The sequence below is a fragment of the Triturus cristatus genome, chromosome 10 (genome assembly GCF_964204655.1).
Source record: "Triturus cristatus chromosome 10, aTriCri1.1, whole genome shotgun sequence".
In the NCBI taxonomy this organism is placed as follows: Eukaryota; Metazoa; Chordata; class Amphibia; order Caudata; family Salamandridae; genus Triturus; species Triturus cristatus.
The window spans coordinates 1,197,992,085-1,198,010,892 of record NC_140593.1 but is presented as its reverse complement, the minus strand read 5'-3'; positions in this window follow the sequence as shown (position 1 = coordinate 1,198,010,892).

Below are 18,808 nucleotides of genomic sequence, written 5' to 3'. Positions count from 1 at the left end.
CCCAGGGAGCTCACTTGCCTGCACTACATGCTACTGGACCACATCCCTGCTACCACTGCTGCTGTCTCTGCATCCCCTGGCTCCTGCTATGGCACGTACTCTGGAGAGGGCCCCAGCCTTCACTGAGGAGGAGAACCAGGCCCTGCTGGACGGGCTCCTTCCAGAGTACAGAAAGCTCTATGGGACACCAGGGGAGCAGGTGAGTGTGCAGTCCACTGCCTCCTAATTATGCATGTTGTCTGACTAGCAGTACTAGCAGTGTGTACACCAGTGGCAATCATTCTCACTGACTACTTTCATCCCCCAAAGTGTGTATGTACATGTAATTAATAGTTTTCTTGCTGCTAAAGAGCATTTTTGCAAGCTTAAATTATCTAGGCATTGTTAACATGTCAGACATGTATGTGATTATTCATTCCCCATGGTTGCACTACCTGTGTAATTTATTTCCCTTTGTGATGCTGACATGTATATCCAAATGTGTGCTGCACAAATCTGGGGCATGTGTGTTAATGTACTTTTCACTTTGTCCTTCTCACAGGTTGATGCCCACCAGAAGCAGGAGATCTGGCTGACCATCGCCCGGGCTGTTCGTTCTGTGGGGGTCTACAAGCGCCGGATCCGCAACTGCCAGAAGAGGTGGCAGGACCTTCGGGGCTGGACCCGGAGGATAGCTAGAGTCCAGCTGAAGCTGTCACCTCTACGCAGGAGGGGTGGACACCGGACCCTGACTCCCCACATGCTCCGTATCCTGGCAGAGGTCTTCCTGGACCTGGATAGGCAGCTGAAGGCCAGACAGCAGTAGAAAGGGGGTGAGTCCATGTCTGATTTGTGTACTATGTCTGACATGCAAATAGCAGTCTTTTGTCCTGGTCACACTTCCGCATTACGTAGGTCTTGTAGTCCCAAACTCAGGTCCCTCATTTGTGTGATGCACCCTACTCATCTGTTCCACAGGTGTGGCCCCTCCAGTCTGTTGCTTGTGTCACTTGGGCACTGTGTCCCTGCAGTCAGCTATGCATCAGGTACCGGTCAGCATCAGTTCCCGTGAATCTGTTGTGTGTTTCATGGGTGGGTCAATTGTTTATACACAATGCCTGAGATCTGACATGTGATCTGTGTGTGCCCCTGAGAAGTGTACCAATTGCTGGTCTGACTCGCAACATGTGGCTGGGGTATTCCAAACAAACCCATGCAGCAGGGGACTCCAATTTTTGGGCCTCAGGAGTATGTATATCAAGTATGTCACACTTGCTTAGCCACCTGACTACTGTCCGGGGCCAAACACTGTTTCACTTAGTCCTGGGCAGTCATGCCCCCTCAAGGGCGTTTAGAAACCCTCTGTAATCCCACTCCTGTGTATGAAATTGCAGGTTGTGCTTAGTGACATGTGCCCTCAGGTGTCTGCCTCTGTGTCATCGGGGTGTGGCTTGTTGCCACGTACAACTGAGGTGTCCATGATTCAGAGGGTCAGCATGACATCTGCGATGTGACTGTGAGAGACAAGACCTGTGTGACATATAGTGTGTGATCATCTGACAGCGCACAATGGTGTATGCAACTGTGTCCTTCATGCAGCTGGGTTACATGCATGGCAGACTGTGATGTGTTAATGTACAGGGATTTGTGTTTGCTGAGACTCATATGAATGATTTGCTTGATGTGGGGTCTTCTGGGTCCTGGATATGTTGTTTGCATGGGATGGGCAAGTGCGCCGGTCATCTGCAGAGTTAGCTTTACCCCGGAGCTAGGATTGTGAGTAAGTGCATATTGTTGTTGTCTGGATGCCCTGTGACAGGAGACAGTGTTGACTGACTTTCAGGGCATCCCAGTGCCATGGCATTTAACTTGCTATGAGTGAGCCTGCATTGTGTTCAAGTGTGCAGCATGCACCCCATTGTGGCATTGCCCATCAGGACATGTGTAAATCATAGTGTGTGTTGCTGGCATGCATCCCAAGCATGTGAAATGAGTCTCTGCCCATCCCTTCATCCGGACACCTGTACTGAGTCAATAGCAAGAGATGTGCTGTGTGTACAGTGACATACTCCTACATGTTCACTTGCATGTACAACTAATGTGTGGGTGGTGCATGTTGGCACATTGGGGAGTTAGCATCCAACATGCAACGGACATATGTGTGAAAGTCAAGGAGGGATATGTGTGCCATGGTTGATGTTGAGAATGACAATTGTCTTATCCTAAACAGTGTTGGCACTTTGAGCTGTGTTCAGCTGATGATGCCAGGGCTTGCCTTGTGATGTGATGTACTCACTGTGGTGTGTGCAGTCGATGCAGGTGACTGATGTAGTTCTGCTACTTCCTATTCCTATCCAGATACATCCACGGCCACAGGAGGGGACAGCTCCACGGACCAGGAGGAGCCACAGAGCCTTACAGGGACAGAAGGAGAGGAGTTGGGTGGACCCAGTGGCACGGAGGGGAGTTGAGCCACACAGAGGAGTCGTCAGCACCATCCCCCCAGCTGAGGGCCACAGCAGCTCTGAGGATGACTCCCTTGTGGATGCGGGTGTCACCAGCCACCAAACCCCAGCTAGTGAGGCTGTCTCCTTCACCGCCACCTCCACCACCGCCACCACCACCACCACCCCCCTCCCATCGGCTCCCATCCCAGAGGTCCCCGTGGGCTCCCGTGTTCGTGAGCATGTCTCCTTTGTGCCAGGCACCGCACCCCCTGCCCCTGTGTCCCCTGCTGCCCTGAGTGAGGAGTCTGTGGACTTACTTCGACAGATCCATGTAGGGCAGACGTCGATGCTGAAGGTCCTCCATGCACACACAGGTCTGTTGACACAACTGGTGTCATTCATGGAGGGTATTTCCTCGGGCATGTCTGCCCTACAGAGGACCAATCAGTCCGTGGCCTCCTCCCTGACGGCAGCAGTGTCCCTCCTCCAACAGTCCCGCACCCCTACTACCCCTGAACCACCCACGATTCCTAGCACCCTACCTGTCCCAAGCACCGAAATCCCTAAGCCCCCAAACCAAGGTCTAGACGTGCACACAAGCAAGCGCAGGGGACTGATTCCACACTCACAGGGGCTGGTTTGCTGACACACACACAGTCATCCACAACCACTCCACAGTCCTCCGAGACCTCTCCCTCCCAGCCCCCTTCCCTTGCCTCACCTGCAACCCCATCCCCCCAGAAGCTCTTCCTCTGTGACCGTGGCCTCTTCCCCACCGACCCTGCAGATCCTGATTGCAAGGGGAAGAGGAATTCCCCACACACAGAAGGGAGTGCCCCTCACACCCGGACACCCTCCCCCAGGTGCGGTCAGACTGAGACACCCACCCACAAGTCCCCCCGGCACCAGAAGAGCAAGACCCCCCGCCACCATGCAGCTCCAAGGCTAAGTCTCCGTCCTCCATCCCCCAGGCCACCACTCCAGAGGTTCCCCCGCCACTCCCTGCCCCGGGTTCCCCCACACACAGATACACCATCCCCAAAATGCTAAGGCCATCCCCCCCTAGCACTTGCTCCTCCACACCTGGTCAGACAGTTGGTGCCACTGATGTGGGGACCGTGTCCCACCCCCTGCCCTGTCGACCTCACCTGTCCCCCTTTCCGCTCCCATGAATGTAGGCACTGCTTTGGAGTCCACAACCACCCCATCTGACTTGGGCACTGCAGTGGTGAGCCAATCCACTCCATCTGACCTGCCCACTGAAGTTGTGCCGGCACCCACCCCATCTGACTTGTGCCCCACAGTTGTGACAGCACCCACCACCTCAGTCAGCTCCACTGCAGTTGCAAGTGTCTTGCCTGCATCCACCACCTCTTCACTGCCTCCTTCTGCTGCACCCTGATCCTGTCCCTGCGGTGCCTGGCCTGCCCCCATGTATGCCCCTCCGAGGGGATGACCCCGGTCCTTAGCAGTGCAGGCAAGCAAGGTGTGACAGTTGTCACTCTAGTTCACTCCTTGGCATTTGGACATGGACTGGCCCTTGGCCTTTTGTTAGAACAGACGTTTCACTTTTAATATGCTGAATAACGCTTTTTTCTTTATCCCTGTGAACTTGATTTAGCTGTACACTATGTTGATGTTGTTTTACATGCCCTTGTACCTGTACTGCTTGGTTTACAATGTTGAATACTGATGTGTTGATGTGAGGTACTCCCTGTGGTCCATGAGATATGTATCCTATTCTGGTGGGTATCCATGTCATCCTTTGCAGCTACCTGGGTGTGTCAGGATCAACTATTTGTGGACATCTCTCTGTGAGCATTTCATTGGCATGGTCACATCTGTGGCTTGCACCCCTGCACATATGATGTGCTTCCCATTGTCCAATTTGTCACTTCCACATACTTTGTGCTTATCAACACTGGACCTACAGGTGTGGGCATCATTGTAATAGGAGCAACTGGGGCCTCTGTGCAACTTGCTAGACATATGTTTTTGGTATGTGCAGATGACTTAGGGGAGACTCACGTACCCAGGCTGTTGTGACCAGAGCCTTCATTGTGTGGTAACTGATGGCTGACTGACCAAGTGTTCTGCAGACATGAGTGGGACTTGCGGTGAATATGTTTGGCACAGCTGGGCTCCCACAGGAGTTGTGTCCCTTCAAGTTAGTGTGTTGTCCAGTGACATGGCCTGGGCCCATGGTGTGTGTTGTATGAGCATGTGTGTGTGTCCACATCCCTGTTCATACACAGACAGTTTTCCCTTGATATGTTGCTGTTGTTGATGCTTGCTGAGTGGTACTGGGTTCATCACACTACTTTTCCAATGGGCTACAATATGTGTGGGTGCATGACACACTACTGTTAATTGGTGTATCATCATTGTGATTTGTCAGTTCTGAGTGGTGATGATGTTGTCAGACACAGATGGGACACAGTCAGGGTTCCTCAAGGCACTTGTTTGTTCGCAATATCATGTAGTTGTCCCTAGGTGGTAGTTTTCAGTGATTGAGACATTTGTATGTGTGTGTGACTACTCCCACGTGTCGGGTTCACGGCTGCGATGCTGGCAGGTGTCAGCATGTGTGCCTTGTGTTTCTCCTTGGCATCTGGATTGTCCTGGGACTGTGGCAGGGATTCTGAAGGTTACACGAGCTTTGGGGTCATGGCCATGTACCGCATACTGTGCAGTATGTCTGTCATTCCCCAGGGTTGTAAACTGTCCTTGTGTGATGTGTCTGTGCACCTTAGTTCATCCCAACATTCCTGTGTTTGTCATGGGTGCATGTGCAATGTCACCTGTCCATGTGGGCTTCACAGATACACATTGTTGCAGTTCAGGGTGTGTGGTGTTGAGGGTGGACTGATGTGAATGTTTGCATGGATGGTCCCCTAGCTCCCGTTTGTCCATGGATGAGGGTCCATGCTGAGTGATTTGTGTTTGTGTATGTGTATGTGTGATCTACGTTTGTGGCACAGGACACATGTCTGGGTTTCCCAGTTTGTATGACATCTGCCTTTGTCATCACAGTGGAGGTGTCATGCATGCTTGTATCACCCCACTGTCTGGTCCCTGGGTGTAGTGGTGTTGTGTGTCAGTCTCTTGCTGTGTTAGTTGGTGTTCATTCCAGCTTGTGTCACATGTGCCTGTTGTGCTCCCTCTCATCTCCCAATGCCTGATTGCCCACTGAGGGTGTCCCAGTGATGGTTTACTTTTGTATGGCACTGTGTCCACATCTGTGTCACTGTGGTTCAGCCCCCCTCATGTGTTGTGTAGTTGCCTGGGGATACTGTGACACACAGACACATGTTGTGTCGGATGTGCAGTGTGAGTTTGCCTGTTTGTGTTTGTGCATCTGCACCAGTGCATTGGTATTGCTGTTGTGGGCCTTTGTCTGGATGCTGTTTCTGTGATTTTGCATGCTGTCTCTGTGAGTCATTTCACATCATTGTGCACATTCATCCTGGTTATTGGGTACCACTGCTGGCATGGAATGTGAGTTTGTGAGCTGACACCTACAGTCTACACATGTTGTTTTGATTGGTGTGTCTATTTTCGAGATGTGTGCATGCTTGGTGATGGTCACTTCTGCTGTTGTGTCATTGTACGCTGTATGCATTGTCAGCCCCCATGTGTGGTGCTTGTCTGCACATGGCCGAGAGTGTTATATTTTCACAGCACTGTTAGCCTCACAACATCTCTGTGTGTATGGGACACAACCACTAGTTTGCCCCAGAAGTGTTTGATGTGTTGGGAGCAGGGATCATACATGCTGTTTGTTATTTGCAGCTTTGACCATGATGACACTTACCTTTTGGTCACTGTGATGAGGGGGTTTGGTCCCCATCACTACAATGCTCCACATCTGCTGCATTTTGTGAGCCCCCACTTAACTTCTGTTCTACACAGTGAGGGGGTGTTCTTTTTACATTGCCACGGTGCTATGGTGATGCTTGGCTTGTGCATGTTACACTCGTGTTGGTCACACATGTGCTGTTACTTACATCGTATGCTCGTAGCCATAATCACTGTTGTGGGCATTTGTCACAGACTACACACTGTTGTCATGATGTTGTGGGGGATGTATTTTGCGGACATACCTGATGTTGGAGTATGCTGAATGTGTTGCGCATCACCCATCCTATGGCTGGGGGTGGCAGGGGTGATGGGCAACAGGTCCCCTATGGGTGGGGGTGGCAGGGGTGATGGGCAACAGGTCCCCTGTGAGTGGGGGTGGCAGGGGTGCTGGGCAACAGGTCCCCTGTGAGTGGGGGTGGCAGGGGTGATGGGCAACATCAGCCCTATGGCTGGGGATGGCAGGGGTGATGGGCAACATAAGCCCTATGGCTGGGGGTGGCAGCGGTGATAGGCAACATAAGCACTATGGGTGGGGGTGGCAGGGGTGATGGGCAACAGGTCCCTTGTGAGTGGGGGTGGCAGGGGTGATGGGCAACAGGTCCCCTGTGAGTGGGGGTGGCAGTAGTGATGGGCAACAGGTCCACTATGGGTGGGGGTGGCAGGGGTGATGGGCAACATAAGCCCTATGGGTGGGGGTGGCAGGGGTGATGGGCAACAGGTCCCCTGTGAGTGGGGGTGGCAGGGGTGCTGGGCAACAGGTCCCCTATGGGTGGGGGTGGCAGGGGTGATGGGCAACAGGTCCCGTATGGGTGGGGGTGGCAGGGGTGATGGGCAACAGGTCCCCTGTGAGTGGGGGTGGCAGGGGTGATGGGCAACATAAGCCCTATGGGTGGGGTGGTAGGGGTGATGGGCAACAGGTTCCCTGTGAGTGGGGGTGGCAGGGGTGATGGGCAACATCAGCCCTATGGCTGGGGGTGGCAGGGGTGAGGGGCAACAGGTCCCCTGTGAGTGGGGGTGGCAGGGGTGCTGGGCAACAGGTCCCCTGTGAGTGGGGGTGGCAGGGGTGCTGGGCAACAGGTCCCCTGTGAGTGGGGGTGTTTGAGGTACTGGCCATGCAACCCCTATGGTGGCCTGTTGTTAGTGGCCAGGATGTGGATCCCCTGTGTGTGTGTGCCATTTTGCGGGTACGTGTCATTTGTTTGTGTTGTAGGTGTCTGACTTACCTGTTGCCCATCACCCCTGCCACCCCCACCCATAGGGGACCTGTTGCCCATCACCCCTGCCACCCCCAGCCATAGGATGGGTGATGCACAACATATCCAGCATACTCCAACATCAGGTATGTCCGCAAAATACATCCCCCACAACATCATGACAACAGTGTGTAGTCTGTGACAAATGCCCACAACAGTGATTATGGCTACGAGCATAAAATGTAAGACGAGCCGAACGACCAACCCGTACGAAAATCAGTGAGTTGCCCGTAAAATGACCGGGAATCCCACCGACCGACACACACCAGGAATTGACGCAACAGAAACATACCCGCGAGGCACGAGCCGCGCAGTACGATGCCAAACGTGTAAATTGAGACCGATTCGTACGGAGCACGATCATGAAAACCGAGACGCACAGCAAATAGTGACTAGCAAATAACAGACACCCTGCGTCCGACGCGTTTGACAATGTCAAAAACAGCAGAATGTCAGTGTGACAGACTCAGGTTAGCCCGCGCGAGCCACATCCAGCGTCCAACACGGTCAAACAAAAGTCTCCATCAAGCACAACAAACAAAAGCAAAGGAAAAGTCAGAAAAAAAGCCCAAAAAACACATGACAAAGCCAATAAATAAAATAATAAAAAAAAGAAGAACAAAGACACACCCACAACTCCACCTATATAATGGCAAGAAAGCCGTACCATGATCCTTTGCAAACTACAGGCATAGGACAGCAGACACCACCACCACATTGCAGAGATACACCACAACTCACACAACACACAACAACTACACCATTTGCACCACTTAAAAACTAAATCACATATTAACTGACAAACTCACACCCACCACACTCACATACACCCCTCCCATCAATCCCCACCACCACCCAGCACCATGACCCCCAAGAAGAATCCAAAGTTCACAGACAGTGTTAGAAGGGCGCCCTCCAGGAGCCCGATGGTGTCGGACTGACCACCCCGAGGGCCACCGTTCCATAGGCGAGTAGCCGAGCGCCGCTGAGAAGCCTCCTGGGCGAGGTCCTTCTCCTATGATCGTATCAGCCAAGCAACCCCACCACCACAAAGGGACACAACCAGGGTATCAATTCTCATAAGTCTTTATTGGTAATCAAGGCAGATTTCTGTGGTAATATTTACAGGTGGATCGAGGGATCCAAAAGAGTCTCAAAGTCTTGTAGGGATGGGGTAGCGGGACAGTCTCAGTATTAGCCTGGTACCGGAACACCCTGCGCCTAGCTCTCAATCCTCGAGCCGGGGGGTTCCGGGAGCCGGGACGTCGTCCGCAGGGCTCGGGGGATTGCTGCGGTGAGGTCGAGCCGCGACGAGGTCAGCAGGGCTCCGATGGTTTACTTCAGCGAGGTCGAGCCGCGACGAGGTCAGCAGGGCTCCGATGGTTTACTTCTGCGAGGTCGAGCCATGACGAGGTCAGCAGGGCTCCGATGTTCCGTGAGGGTCTTCTTCTCAATATCGTCCAGGTAGGCGGCGCTGAACGCCTCTAGGCCGGCCAGTACCTTATTTACCAGCCTCTGGAAGGTCGCCGGGGCATTCTTCATGCCGAAGGGCATCACGCAGAAGTGGTAATGGCCATCGGGGGTGGAGAAAGCGGAACGCTCTTGGGCGCCGGGGGTGAGCCCGATCTGCCAGTATCCGGCGGTGAGGTCGAAAGTGCTAAGGTAGCGGGCTGCTCCTAGGCGGTCGATCAGTTCATCTGCCCGAGGAATGGGATGGGCATCGGTTTTTGTGACGGCATTCAATCCCCGATAGTCCACGCAAAACCGGAGCTCCGGGGTGGTGCCGGGGGCGGCAGCTTTCGGCACCAGGACCACAGGGCTGGCCCAGGGACTGTCGGAGGGTTCGATGACCCCCAGGGCCAACATCTTGGCGACCTCGGCGTGGATGCAGGCCCGCACTCGCTCGGGGACCCGGTAGGCTCGGTGTCGCACGGGGGGCTGTCCCCGGTGTCGACGTCGTGGACGCACCATCGGGTGACTCCGGGAGTGAGGGAGAAGAGAGCAGCGAAGCGATGCAGCAGTCCTTGGCAATCTCGGCGCTGATCGGGAGTCAGGGTGGCAGAGAGGATGACTCCCCCCACGGAGCCGTCCTTTTCGGAGGTTTTCAGGAGGTCGGGTAGGGGCTCGGAGTCGTCCTCGGCCCCATCGTCCGTAGCCATCAACAGGCTAAGTTCTGTTTGGGCAAAGTGGGGTTTGAGCCTGTTGGCTTGGAGGACCCGGAGGGGGTTCCTGGGGGATTCCAGGTCGACCAGGTAGGTGACGGGGCTCTTCTTCTCGACCACCTTGAAGGGCCCGGTCCACTTGTCTTGGAGGGCACAGGGGCCGACGGGCGACATGACCCAGACCTGCTGGCCTGGCTCGAACTCGATGGAGGAGGCGTTCTGGTCGTACCAGCGTTTCATCTCCTCCTGGCTGGCCTCGAGGTTGGCTTCGGCCAGTTCCCTGAATTTCCGTGTTTGGTTTTGCAGGGTCAGGAGGTAACGGTAGATGTCGGGGGGAGCATCTTGGATGGTGGTCTCCCAGCCTTCCTTGACCAGGCTGAGAGGGCCTCGGACAGGGTGTCCGTACAAGTGTTCGAAGGGGCTGAACCCCAGAGACTTTTGCGGGACCTCCCGATAGGCAAACAGGAGGCAGGGCAGCAGGACGTCCCACTTGCGTCTCAGGGGCTCCTCCAGGCCCTTGATCATTCCCTTCAATGTCCGGTTAAATCGTTCGACTAGACCGTTCCCCTGGGGGTGGTACGGGGTGGTGAATTTGTAGGTGACCCCGCACTGTTGCCACAGGGACCGCATATACTTCGAGATAAAGTTGGTGCCTCGGTCGCTCACAACCTCCCGGGGGAAACCTACTCTGGAGAAGATTCCCATCAAGGCCCGGCCCACCACGGGGGCCGTCACTGTTCGGAGAGGGATGGCCTCGGGGTATCGGGTGGCATGGTCAACCAGGACAACGATGAAGCGATGTCCTTGGGAGGTCCGGGGGTCCAGGGGCCCCACGATGTCGATCCCCACTCGCTCGAATGGGGTGTTGACTATTGGAAAGGGCTGGAGAGGGGCTTTGACCCTCCCCCCGCTCTTCCCACTGGCTTGGCAGGTCGGGCAGGTCCGGCAATGATTGTCCACGTCCTTCCGCATTCTGGGCCAGTAGAAGTGAGTCACCAGGCGGCTGTATGTTTTGTCCTGCCCCAGGTGCCCGGCGAGGGGCACATCATGCGCCAGATTGAGGAGGAAGTCCCGGAATCTGAGGGGGACCACCAGCACGCGGCTGGCCCCCAATTCTGCGGTCTTCTGCTCGCTGTAGAGGAGGTCATTGTCCCAATAGACCCAGTGGGTCCCCGTCTGGTCTCCGGCGGCCTGGGCGGCTGCTTGCTGTCGGGTCCCTTCGAGGGAGGGGCAGGTCTTCTGTTCTTGGCGGAACTGCTCCCTTGTGGGGCCACCTTCTTGGCACCATTGGGCGATTTCGGGGAGGTCGCCGAGCGCGGCGACCTCGTCCGGGGCGAGTTCTGGCGGCCCGGCCTCGGTGTCGGCTTCTTCTTCGACGGAGGGAGGTGGTGGTTCGGGCCACTCCGGCTCTTCGGGGGGAGCCTCTACGCTCGGTCGGATGGCCCGGGCGGTCGTGGACCGGGTGGTTGCGCAGACCCATTCGGGCAGTCCCAGCATCCCCAGATGCTCTCGGCGCTCGACGTGGGCCCAGGGGGAACTTTCCAGGTCGTTCCCGAGGAGGCAGTCCACGGGGGCGTTGTCGCGGATGGTTACCTTCAGCATACCCGACACTCCCCCCCACTCGAAGGGGATCCGGGCCATCTGGCACAAGCTCTCGGTGTTGTCTGCCGACCGGACGGGGCACAGTACATTAGGCAAGATCTGCTCGGGGGTCACCAAGTGGCAGCGGACGGCTGTTACGCTGGCTCCGGTGTCTCGGAGGGCCTCGGCCCAGCGTCCATTAATGGTGACCCACTGTTGGTACTTCTGGGTGTTGATCGGGATGGGAGCCCGGGGTACCATTTCCCGGCTGCCCAGGCATACCAATGTCATGGCGGCGGGTTCCCACTCGGTTGGCCCGGTGTCGTAGTTTTCTTCCTCTTCTCCCCCTTCCCCCAGGGCAGCGGCCGCCAACTGGCGGGGGGGTGGCCCGGTGGTCCCCGCCCGTCGGTTCACGGGGCAGGTAGGGTCACTGGCATAGTGCCCTGGCTGTTGGCAGTTGTAGCACATCACCGTCGGTCGAGGCCCTGGTCGGGCTGGGGGGGCCCCTCTTCGGGCGAGGGACGGGGACGTGCGGTTCGAGGGCAGTCCCCGGGGAGGACTCCGGGGTGGCCCCGCTGGAAAGTCTCTGTTCCTGTTCGATCCCCCTCCTCCGCCCCGCTGGCGGGGGGGCCCCGTGGTGTTCCGTTGGTACTCCCCCATCGAGTTCCGAGGGACCCGGGTGTTCACCCATCGATCGGCCTCGGCGGCGAGCTTCCGCGGCTCGGTCAGCTTGCTGTCGAGGAGGGGCTGTCTTAGCTCGATGAAGCAATTGTTGGAGAGGTGCTCCCATACAATGAGGTCGAACAGTTGTTCGTAGGAGGTGACCTTGCTGCCCTTGATCCAACCTTCCAGGGCTCTGCTAAAAAAGTCTACGTATTCCACCCAGGTGGTACCGGGGAGCTTCTTGCAGTCCCGGAAGCGTTGGCGGTACATCTCTGGGGTGAGCCCATAGCGGGTGAGCAGGGCCTCCTTCATATGGTCATAAGAGGTCATCACTGCGTCTGGGAGCTGTAGCAGGGTGTCTCTGCCTTCGCTGAGGAACCGTCCCCATAGGCCGGCACCCCAATCTTTCCGGGGTACCCGATGGGCGGTCATGGCTACCTTGTAGGCCTTGAACCATTGTTGGATGTCGTCGTTCTTGTAGTACTCTTTGACGACATCCTTGGGGATATGTACTTTTGCCTCGGCCGGCGGAGGGGTGTCTCGGTTTCCGGGGGTGCCGGTCTCTCCATTTCTGGACTTGAATTCAAGTTCTTCGAGGGTTAGCCTCATCTCTTCCAGTTCTCGGTGCCGCTTTTTCTCCTCTATTTCTTCTTGCAGCCGCAGTTGCTCTAGGGCCAATTTCTTTTCAGCTAGTAGGAGTTCGCCGTCCAGGCGGAGTCGGGCGAGCTCCAACTCGTGGGTCCTGACCCTCTCCCGTTCTCGTATCTCTTCCGGGGAGAGGCCGGTCTCTATGCTGGTTGTTCTCCCATCTGCCGGGGCTGCGGTTGGTTGCCGGTGTACGTTTGGCACCGGGTTTTCTTCGGTTTGGGGGGAGGCCGCTTCGGACTCTACCCAGGTCTTTAGGGCTTTTTGCAGGTCCTCTTTTGTGTTTAATCCGGTGGTCGCGATGCCTTTGTCTTTACAAAACTGTTTTAGTTCCTTATGGGTATATTCCTCCAACCGTTCTTGTTGGAACTCCGCGGTTGGGGTGGTCTGTTGGTCGTTCATAGTTACCCTGTGTCTAGGTAGGTAGTGGGTGAGTTACTCGCTGTACGATCTGCGTCGGGCTCGGATCGCACCGCTGGCCACCAATGTTAGAAGGGCGCCCTCCGGGAGCCCGATGGTGTCGGACTGACCACCTCGAGGGCCACCGTTCCGTAGGCGAGTAGCCGAGCGCCGCTGAGAAGCCTCCTGGGCGAGGTCCTTCTCCTATGATCGTATCAGCCAAGCAACCCCACCACCACAAAGGGACACAACCAGGGTATCAATTCTCATAAGTCTTTATCGGTAATCAAGGCAGATTTCTGTGGTAATATTTACAGGTGGATCGAGGGATCCAAAAGAGTCTCAAAGTCTTGTAGGGATGGGGTAGCGGGACAGTCTCAGTATTAGCCTGGTACTGGAACACCCTGCGCCTAGCTCTCAATCCTCGAGCCGGGGGGTTCCGGGAGCCGGGACGTCGTCCGCAGGGCTCGGGGGATTGCTGCGGTGAGGTCGAGCCGCGACGAGGTCAGCAGGGCTCCGATGGTTTACTTCTGCGAGGTCGAGCCGCGACGAGGTCAGCAGGGCTCCGATGGTTTACTTCTGCGAGGTCGAGCCGCGACGAGGTCAGCAGGGCTCTGATGTTCCGTGAGGGTCTTCTTCTCAGCAAGGAGGGGGAGCCGCGACGCAGTCAGCAGGGCTCAGAGTTCCAAGTTCCAAGTAATGAGTCTTTCTCCGTAGGGTCAGCCGCGATCCGATCAGCAGGGCTCTCGACTCCAGGATACAACTGCCGTCCTGGTTTGAGGCTGCCCCAGATATAGGTCTGGAACCCTTTGATGTCCGGACCCTTGCGCCTGGGGGGCGGAGGGGCCGGAATGGGAGAGGCCAGACACCCAGCGGGAGAGGCGCCAGCGCCCAGGAAGGCCGGAGGGCGATCGAAACCAGGCGTTGGGGTACGGTTGGGGGTCCCATCGAAACTCCCCTCCTCCGGGATTGGTGAAGTGGCCACTTGGTGCCCCCTGGCCGGATCTTGGTGCCTTGATGTCGGGGCTTCGCTGGGGCCGAGGCAGGGGCGGGCCGCGTCGCGTAGGCTGGTGCGGGGAGCAAAGTACAATCCGGAGGGCCCCCGAAGGGTGGGGGCTGCCCCCGTCGGGTCGGGTAGGAGGGTTCGAGACCACGCCACGAGGCCGGGTCCAACAGACAGTGAGTTGGAAGTCATGATTGACAAAATACTCAGGGTAGAGCAACAGTTGTTTGGCACATTGGTCCAACAGACCCCCATGTCACAGAAAACCAAGATGTGGGAGAGGATTGTCGACAAGCTCAATGCACAAGCACCTTACTTGCGCACAAAGGACGACATCCATAGCAGGTATTATGATGTGCGCAGGAGGGTCAAGAAGCTCATCGACAGGGAACACACCCTGAGCAGGCAGACTGGCGGTGGCCATCCTGCCAAACCAACACACTTCAGGTCCTGGGAGGAGAAGGTGCGGGCCATCCTACCACCGGAGAGCATACATGGATTAACAGGAATACCAGAGCCTGGTGAGTACACAACCAATTCATTCAACATTGTGTGGCCACACACATATAGCACTGTCAAGGGAACTGTGAAACAAATTACAGCCAGCAAATCCATAGCAACGGAAAGGCAAGTATCCTGTGATGTGTATATCAGTTACACAAACACAATACCTGCCATCCCACAGTAATATGGAACTACGTCCTAACATGTACAAACATAAAGACCAATACTGCAAGGCATGACCAGAAATAACCAACAAACACTGTCATCCATTTTGCCACCACTCTCACACCACCTTACAGGAAAGCTGAGTCAAAATGAAGGAAGGTTGGGCTGCTGGGAATGTGCATGTAGCAGAAAGCAAGATGGGAGTTGCAGTCACAGCCACAAGTCCTCCACCTACATGTCCCTGCAAGGTCACACTGAACCATGCTCACCTCACAGGAAGTGCAAAAGTGCTGGCAAGATGTCTGACACTAGGCCCTGCTGTGGGGAGCACAGGGCCCTGCTAGGACTTGGGCTTCAACTGACAACAGGACACCAATGCCAGACAGCCTGAAAGGTGACTACTACTCCCTGCAATGGAAACATGATGCATGGTGAGATGTATGGACTGGGAGATATGTATAGACTGCCAGCTCTGACTACATCTACCAGCAGCCCCTGTCACACACTCCCCTCCCACCTACACCAAAATACACACCTGGGATCATGCCCCACAAGAGAGTCAGTGAAAAGTCTCTACCAAGAACCCTGACAATGGGCTACGCTGTGGGGAGCACAAGGCCCTGCCTTGAAATTGCGCACAAACAAATAACTGGATACCACTGTCAGTTATCTTGCCATTGCTGTCTCAATCACTCACATGGTAGCAGAGTCGCAGGAAGGAAGTTCAGGTATTGTGGGAAGGTGGGTGGAGCCAAAAGCATGATGGGAGTTGCAGTCACAGCTACCAGTCTCCCACCCACATGTCCCAGCAAGCTCACACTGAACCATGCTCTCCTCACAGGGAGTGCCAAAGTACTGCCAAGATGGCTGACACTAGGCCCGGCTGTGGGGAGCACAAGGCCCTGCTGTTACTTGGGCTGAAACAAACAACAGGACACCAATGCCTGACAGCCTGAAAGGTAACTTCTACTCCCTGCAATGGAAGCATGCAGCATGGTGGGAGGTCTGGACTGGGGGAGGAGGACTGCCAGCTCTGACTACATGTAACAGCAGGTACTTGCACACACACCCCCCTTAACACAAACTCCACACAGCCCACCTGGTATAATGCATCCCTTCAGAATCCATTTGTGTATCCCACAAATATTGACCACACTGGGTTCTGCTGTGTGAAGGACATGGGCTTTTCAGGACTTGAGTGCAAACAAACACCAGGACACCACTGTCTGCCAAACTGTCAGCACAGGCACACCACCACATAGGGAAAAAGATCTACAGGAAGGAAGCTCAGGTATTGTGGGAAGGTGGGTGGAGCCAAAAGCATGATGGGAGTTGCAGTCACAGCCACCCACATGTCCCTGCAAGTTCACACGGAACCATGCTCACCTCACAGGGAGTGCAAAAGTACTGCCAAGATGGCTGACACTAGGCCCTGCTGTGGGGTGCACAGGGACATGCTGGGCCCTGGACTCTACCTGACAACAGGACACCAATGCAGACATCCTGAACGTAAATTGTGACTCCTTGCAATGGAAGCATGACACATGGGAGATTTGCTGGCCTCTGTGGGTGAAGGTGCCATCAATGCCGCCTCAAAGCACACCTTCTCAGCCAGAACAAAGTGCACCCTTGGGACCCGTCACTCCAAAAGTAAATGCCTTGGCAAGATGGATGACACATGGTCATGATGTATGAATTGTCTTCAAGTCACACCCATGCACTGGCCAACTCAAACACATCTACACTCACAGCCATTGGAACTGTAGGTATCCTCCCACTTCCTGGAGATGCAGTGTCCCAGTGGTGTCCCTTGAACTGGCTGTGAAGGTGTGTCTTGTAGATGACAATTGGGGAGATGTAGACATAGTACATAGCAACAAGCACACACAATGTCACCCATACATCATTGACAGTGGACACCTGATGGTGACTAGAATGGACACACACATAGCTGACACTGTAGCATGGTGTCATCCCAAAAATGTGCAGTTGTGAGCTGCAGTTCAATCCCACATCGGTCTGCGTTGTACGCATCATTCATACAACACATCATTCACTGTCATGGAGACCCCAAACACAATGACTAACATGGACTGCATCTGAGGAGGCATACAATTCACAGAAGCTGAACTATAACACACACACCTCTGCCATCACTGTAATGAGCATTGAAAAGCAAGAGAGCTTCTGTGCCCAATCCCTCTCAGTGTTTAGGAATTTGACAAGATAGAAGGCGTTAGCACATACAAAAATCAGCACCAACTTTATTAGCTGTGCTAACCCCATGACTTATATGAAAAGAGATGTGAACTAGGAACACAGACAACAAATTAGTATCTCAAAAAGGATCTCAGGCATACCGTACTGCAACCATGTTGCACAGACACACAAATGTGACGCACAGAAGAAAGTAAAGAATCACACAACACATGCCCCAACCTCGCATCATACCCCAAGTGTAATTGTACGTATGTCATTGTTAAAGTACAAATGTGGACAGGGATAATACAGCAGTGTCAGGCATGTGATGGAACCTGAGTGGCAATGGGCAGCTACATACAATTGATCGATACAGGAGCTAGTCATGCACACAGATTGATGTGCACATCGAAATGCTCCAGGTTGCCATTACAAGGTGCTCCAACAATATCAACCTTGGTCTGTCACAACTTAGGACAATGCAATGTATAGACCCTCATAATGATGTTCAGTGTCAAATGTCATGTGTGTGAAACATTGAGGTCTGTAGAAACATAACATACATTGTGTGACTCCTTCAAACACAGGGGATGCTGGGGACACAGCAGGTCCTGAGGAACAGTCCCAGTCCCAGACTCTGGCGGACCCTGAGCTCCCCAGTGTGGATCAGTCTACGTCCTCTTCAGACGACGACCTTAGCCGACCTGGCACCTCCAGTGTGAGCAATCATGCAGCCCCAGCAGCAGTAACATCAGCACCCCCCTCAACCACTCATGCCACATCGGACACCAGACAAAGTCCTCATGCCGACATGGACAGGCCCATGCTCCAAAACAACAACGTAACAGGTTACACAGGGCCCCCCGGAAGCAAGGGACAACATCACCGGCGCTAACACTCAAGGGGGCCCAGTGTCGGCTGGGCTGGCCACGTCAGGGCCTGCCCATGTGGGTCGGGCCAGTGGGAGGGTGGGCAGGCAGAGGACACGGCCTGCAGAGGGGGCTGGACTGCATGATGAGCCACACCTGGAACGCATCATTGATGCGTACCAGGAAAGCACCGGAGGGTTTGGACAGGTCATGGGGATCCTCAAGGAACTCAAAGGACAGCAGGCTTCCCATCATGCCCGCTTGGACTCCCGCATGGTATGGATGGAGTCCAAGTGGGACAAATTGGATGAACTAACAGCGGTGCATAGGGACATACTGGCATGCCTCCGCCAGATCAGCACCAACCTGACCACACCTCCCTGTGCGCCCACAACATCTGTTGCCACAAAATCTGCAACAGCCACAGGGAGGGAGGAGGACTCTGGCGGAGAGTCCTCGGCACCGCAGCAGCCTGCACATGAGGGTCCCCCGAGAAAGAAGAGGGGTCGTCTGAAGAAGGGCAATTGAGATGCTGATGGCCATGCATATCCCCCAGGCACCCAACACCTGCTCTTGTTAACGTCCTTTGTGTGCAAACCAGTTAACCTTGTCGACCTACATCAAAATCACCCACTTGACAGGGAGGGTCAAAGTTGTGACAATGCACCAAATGACTGTGGATTCTACTCTGGACATTTCAATTACCAAGACTACTAACTCACCTGTGAACTTTGGATAACCATCACATTGTACAGCACTGCAAAATCCGTTCATCATCCTTACACATGTTTGAAAATAAATTCACAATCACACAATACTTGCCTCTGTCGTGATTCCTACTTGCATTGTGCCATGACGATGATGAGCTGCTAAGGAACACTGTGCATGCAAACTAATACAGCAATGTGAACACCGTAATGTGAGTCATGTGAATGTGACACATATGAAGGAGACACACTACTAGGACAACACAACACATACTCACCAGGGCCCCTAACTCCTATTCAACACTCATGTCAACAGGAAATACAGTGGAATGCACACACAACACCCATCCTGGGTCATTGGCAAGCAGCCC